Consider the following 5,762-nt stretch of genomic DNA (forward strand, 5'->3'; position numbering starts at 1 on the left):
GGAGCATGGGGGAAGGCCCCGGGTTTGGGTCCCAGGTCCTGCTGGCTAGAAGGCTGGGAGAAGGATCGCACATGACAAGACCCTGTCAAGGTACCTATTCCTCTGTCTCTCTCACACATGCAAAAAAGTAATTAATTTAAACAAAAATAGGTGCCAGGCTTTATCTAGGTGACGGTCAGCTCAGACAAAGGCCACTTATGGCTGACTTGGCTGATTGACCTGCACGAACTTCCTACTCACGTGTGGCACGTGTTATCCATGACAAGAGGAATCTGCAAATGAGAAACGTTGACAAATGTTTATTAAAGCACATCAGACTCTATAGCAAAACATTGAATGGAAAGGCAATGCAAATGGATATTTCCTCTTTCCAAAGCTTTTCCAATATATCTGGGTAAACAAGAGGCCAAAATGAGAGCCAAACATGGAACATGGATATCAACTGTCTTCCTAATTAGCATTGTGAACGCCTTTCTGGTGTAGTTCCCCCAAGCTGTGACTGCAGCTCAGTGAGGGGGAAACGAACTCTGCAGGGTCGTCAGCGTCAGTGTGGGCTTTCATCAAAGTAACGGCAAGGCCTTTTGATTCTAGATGACTGTGTTGTTCATCTTGCTGAACGACTTAGATGGAGGTCAAAGCATCAGATGACATTGATATCCAAAACGCCTTCCATTTCTGTCCATTCATTTATATGCGGGAATCTTCAAAACCGTCACGAAGAGCACATATTATCAAAATCTGTGCATGGATATTTACATTTTTGCATCAGAATAAACTAGTACTGTAATTTCACTTTCCACAAACTTTATGCAGTTCCCTTGCATGAGCGAGTATAAGATTTCTCAAAACTTTCATCTACGACAATAAAAAAATCCATGAAATTGGTATCAAACCCTGTCTCATTTTACCAATAAATAATAATCCATATATAATTATAATATCTTAAAGATACATGAACAAGAACTAAGTCATACTAAAATATTCATTTTAGTAAATCTTTTGCTTTAATTGATAGTAATTTTGAAAGTTGGTAATATATTTAGGTTATATCCATCAATTATGTAGTTACTTCTATCTGTAATAATAAATCTCCATGGAGAATTTTTTTAAATACTGAGTCTCATGGCTTCAGAAAACTTTGAGAACAAATTTAAACTCATGTGTGTGTGTATATATACATGTGTATATATGTATATATGTGTATATATGTATGTATATATACACACACACACACATATTGGGTTGTCAGAAAAGTCAGAGTGCATTTTTGCATAGAAAAAAATACATCCTGACTTTTCTGACAACCATATATATATTTTTTTTTTCTGTTGCAGAAACATACGATACAATGATCAAAAAGGTACTTTTAAGCCAGAACATAATAATATTGGAATCAATGTTAGGGAAGTGGAACGGGAACACAAGATGAAAATTATATGTAAAATTCCCAACTGTTAAAGAAGCGTTGGTGCTTCATAATAAATTTTAAATGTCAGTTTACATGTCAGTTTATAATGTGAGACATTTAATAATATCAAATATTTACAAATTATCTTAATAGGTAAATGAGCAAAGTATTTCTCTAGTTGTTCATCTATTATTGAATGGAGACCAGTCTGAGAAGGTAGGCTGTTATTCAAAGCTCCAGATGGAATAGCTCTTGTGGGGTCACATAGCAATGTATAGACAATGTGTAGCAATGTATAGACAGTTCCTAACACGCTATTTTTTTCAGGGCTGTGGTCTTTGTACACACCTTCTATCCCTAATTGCTTTGCCTTCCAATCACAGCTTAGACTTAACTCTTTTTTTTTTTTTTTTTTGGAGGATTTTTGCTATAGGGTGTACGTGCTGGAAAGACAGAGAGACAAAGCAAGAAATCACCCCCGGGGGAATGGCACACTGCAATCCCTTCTCCTCCATTTTCCCCTAAGAGACATACACTCTGACCTGGGAACGCACACGTGCCCAGCATGAGTTTAAGCCACTGGGTCCGGGACTCGAACCGCGGTCGACTATGTGGGAGTCCAGTGACATAGCCATTATGCCAACTGCTGGTCCCTAGACTTGTCTCTTAACACCCCATTACAATTGGCTCCTAAGCCTGTATCGAATGCTGTTCCAATGAGTTCTTACCAGCTGCACTACTTCTTTCTTGTGAATTCTTTAAGCCACAGTGTCAGTGTCTACTGATTACTCTGTAGCCTCTCAGCCACAGGCCTCATAGGCAGGAGCTGCTCACCTCTGTATTGCTGGGCCCTAGCTGGCCACTTAGCATGTTCAAAATATTTGTTAGGTGAATAAATGAACCAATTGATCTATTTTACTCTGTTCTCTGTTGCTAAATACCCAAACTGGGTATAAGAATATTGGTTTAGGGACCAGAAGAATAGTACAATGGTTACATTGCTGGACTTCCATATGGTCAACTGTGGTTCGAGTCCCAGACCCAATGGCTTAAAACTCAAGCCAGGTGCATGTATGTGCGTGCCCAAAATCCCAAGAGGAGAATGAAGGAGAAGGGATTACAGTGTGGCTAAATCCCTGGGGGTGAATTTCTTATTTTCTGTCTCTCCGGCAAGTGCACGTGCCCTATAGCAAAAATCTCTCTTTAAAAAAAAAAAAAAAAAGAATACAGCTTATTTAGCTCTTGGTTTAGAGGGCCAAAGTCACGGGCCATATCTGGTGCAGGTCTTCCTGCTGGTGGGAAACATGGTGGAGGACATCACAGGTTGAGGTCAGAGTGTGTGTCTACGTCCAATCTCTGCATCATTCTCTCTCCTTATAAACCCACTAGCATTCAGTCCTGGGGACCCCACTCTGATTGAGCACCTTCTAAAGGCCCCACCTGTCAACACCATAGCAGAAATAAGTCTCCATCCTCTAAACCCTATTACTATGGCTTACCACATTCTAACATATGACATTTGGGGAGGGGGGGAGAAGACATAGTCAATCCATGAATTTTGTTTTAATTAAAGATCTCATAATCAGAGCCCAAGTGTGGAGGATAACCTCCCGCAACTTGAAAGGCTCGTGTCCATTGTCCATGGAGAGTAATCGCCTCATTTCTGAGGAGATGACATTTAACCTGTCAGTGAATGCTGCAGGTGCCAGGGCATGAAGAAGAGGCAAAGAAGAGCTGATGAAAGAGGCACAGAGACGCTCAGGAGGCATCAGCTCCCAGCTACTCCATCTTCACCTGTCCATATCTGTCTTCATTTTCCCTGGCAACTCAGGCCTGCCTCTGCTTTGACCTCAACTGAATGGATCCTGAACACTTCCTTTCTAAGTGGCCTCTGGTCATGCCCCCAACAGCAGGCTGGCCCGTAGGGGTCTGAAGTGGGAGACAGAAAGTGCCCTTACCCTACAACTGCGGCTCACTCTGATAAGTGTCCAGGTAAAAACTCCCAAAGGCGTTGGCTTATTTCCTCTAGGGCTTTCTGGGTTTGAGGCCTAAGGAGAAGCAGCAGAAATTGATAGAGGCTGAAAAGTCTTGAACGATTGAAAAATACATACATCTTTAATTACAGACTTTGCTTTCATTTATATTCAATTTTACTTTTCTTAATTTTTCTTTCATACAGATGTATGCATCCCCTTTAGCTGGGTGACCTGTAAAAACTGACACCAATGTAACATCTTGCTCTTGTGCTAAGTAATTCTGGGACCAAAATACTTTCCTGCTTCACTGATAAACAGTACTGTCTAGGTTAAAACATCCGAGAGACTTACCCCAGGGAATATTCGTTGCGGGAAGATATGAGGCTGTGAATCAATAGACTACTGCTACTTGTGAATACCAAGACCAGCTCTATAGTTACCAACCCATGTCCTAAGACCCGAGGAAGGCTACCACACCTGTGGCACTGCTTCCTTCCAAGACATCACAGACTGTCAAGACCGTGCTCTGCTTGCGGCCCTGAGTCTAACACACTGAATTTTTCTGGGGGTTTTGGGAGGCCAATGATCACCCCCTGGAGCCCTGAGAAGAAACTAGGATTAGTATTAGCTTACAGGGAGAGGAAGGCGATGAGGGGCAGAACGCAGGCGGGCTAGTCACATGATCAGACCACAGCAGCAGGATGACCAGAGTGCTCCTGAAAACGTTTTCCAGTGCTGAGTTGAGCTAAGTCAAAGAAAAGAACGTTCACTTGAAGAGGGATCAGAAAACAGGCAATTAAAGCGACCTCCAGCCTAGGCATTGGGAAATACCCACCCTGGACACCTGCGTGGAAGGCTGCTGGTACTATGAGTTGTGATCTGTTGGGCTGTCGGGGAAGTCATGACGTACGTATGTTTCTTTTTTTCTGTGTAAAAACGTGTCAGGACTTCCCTACGGCCCAATATTTAACCATTTTACGATTAGCGACTCCTCAAGGAAACGCCTTCCTTCGCCCAAGTTCCTTAATTGGTGATCTGGTTACGTGTGAGAATCCGGCTCTCCTAGAAAGTGCCAGAGCCCCTGGAAATGTGATCGCATCAGAGGTAGTCATACTTCTCGAACTACTGACCTTTCTTTCTAAAAAGGCAAACTCCCACTCCCTCGGCCTGCTGCAGGGCCTCTGCCCATGGCAATCTCTCTGTCTTGAATACTCTACAACCCTAACTGGTCCTGGTTAATTCCACCTTATCCTGAAGACCTCCACAAACTCTATCCTGGCCCCACAGACCCAGTTAGGCCCAAGATACATTCTCTTGTTGCAGGCTTTCCTTCTTGGGAGCACCTCTAAGAATTGCAGCTGAATAGTTCACTGGCTATTTACTTGGTAGGGTCCACTTCCCTCTGCAGGATGTAAATTCCAAGAAGACAGGGACCATGGACAGGCTGCACATCGTACTTCAAGCCTAGTTCACCCCCTGCACATAGCCAAGCACAATAAAGATTCATGCAATAAATGCAATTTCCTTCCTTGTCAACACGGCTTTTAAAATATTTTGAAAAATCTTATTCCCTTTTTAAGGCCAAAGCTGAATGTCATCTCCTCAGTAAATGCTTTTTGACAGCTATCCAACATTTCAATTGATCACTCCTCTGTGTTTCCATACCATGTCACACTTAAGGCATAATGGTACCTGTTTGAAATAATAATAATAATAATAATAATAATCTGGGGGAAAAAAATGGAAAAAAATAGTACCGGTTGGATCACATGAAATTGCTGTTGTTTTGTAAGCCAAGCCATTGAATATTTGTAATGCAGCTGATTAAATCTAACGGTTTACACTTTGCTTCCTCTCGCTCACACATGAACTCCTCAGAAACAAGAATCCGGACCTGAGACGTCGAGTACATAGCCTGGCACACAGTTGGCGCTCAATAAGCGCTGGTTTTAAGAATGTCTGACTGACTGACTCATTGCTCCTCTGGCTCACGGGAAAGTCCGAAGTGACCTTTATCCATGGGATACTTCCCAGTTTCGGTCACTCCCTAGTGATGAAACGCCTTTATGGGCTAAATTCTTTCTTTTTTTTCTTCCCTAGTTTCCAATTGGACACCTTCGCTCAGAGTGAGGGAATTCATCCCTGGCTCACAGAAACCACAAGCCATGGAAAGCTGAGGTTACTGCTTGCTGAGAGAAATAACATCAAGATGGATGAGTTCAGTCTAATGGCTCAAATGATGCTTGCCAGGGGGACTGTGAAATTCCACGGACACCCCCACCTGCCTCCACCCAGCCAGCCAGCCTGCCCCGCTGCTGCCCTTCTCCCCGATGGCCAGCTGTTTAAGGCAAACTGGACCCGCCACCATACACTAATGA

At 42.9% G+C, this 5,762-nt stretch overlaps 1 long non-coding RNA gene across 1 annotated transcript; it reads right to left on the bottom strand.

Annotated features, from left to right (window-relative positions):
• Nucleotides 1–276: 276 nt before the first annotated feature.
• On the bottom strand, nt 277–4,123 carry LOC114008147 (uncharacterized). Its single transcript, XR_003549708.1, has 3 exons — nt 4,018–4,123; nt 3,367–3,456; nt 277–738 (listed from the first exon to the last, which is right to left on the bottom strand). It is a non-coding gene; the product is annotated as an uncharacterized LOC114008147 (long non-coding RNA).
• Nucleotides 4,124–5,762: the final 1,639 nt, after the last annotated feature.

This window comes from Tupaia chinensis, unplaced genomic scaffold (genome assembly GCF_000334495.1).
Source record: "Tupaia chinensis unplaced genomic scaffold, TupChi_1.0 Scaffold000292_1, whole genome shotgun sequence".
NCBI lineage: Eukaryota > Metazoa > Chordata > Mammalia > Scandentia > Tupaiidae > Tupaia > Tupaia belangeri.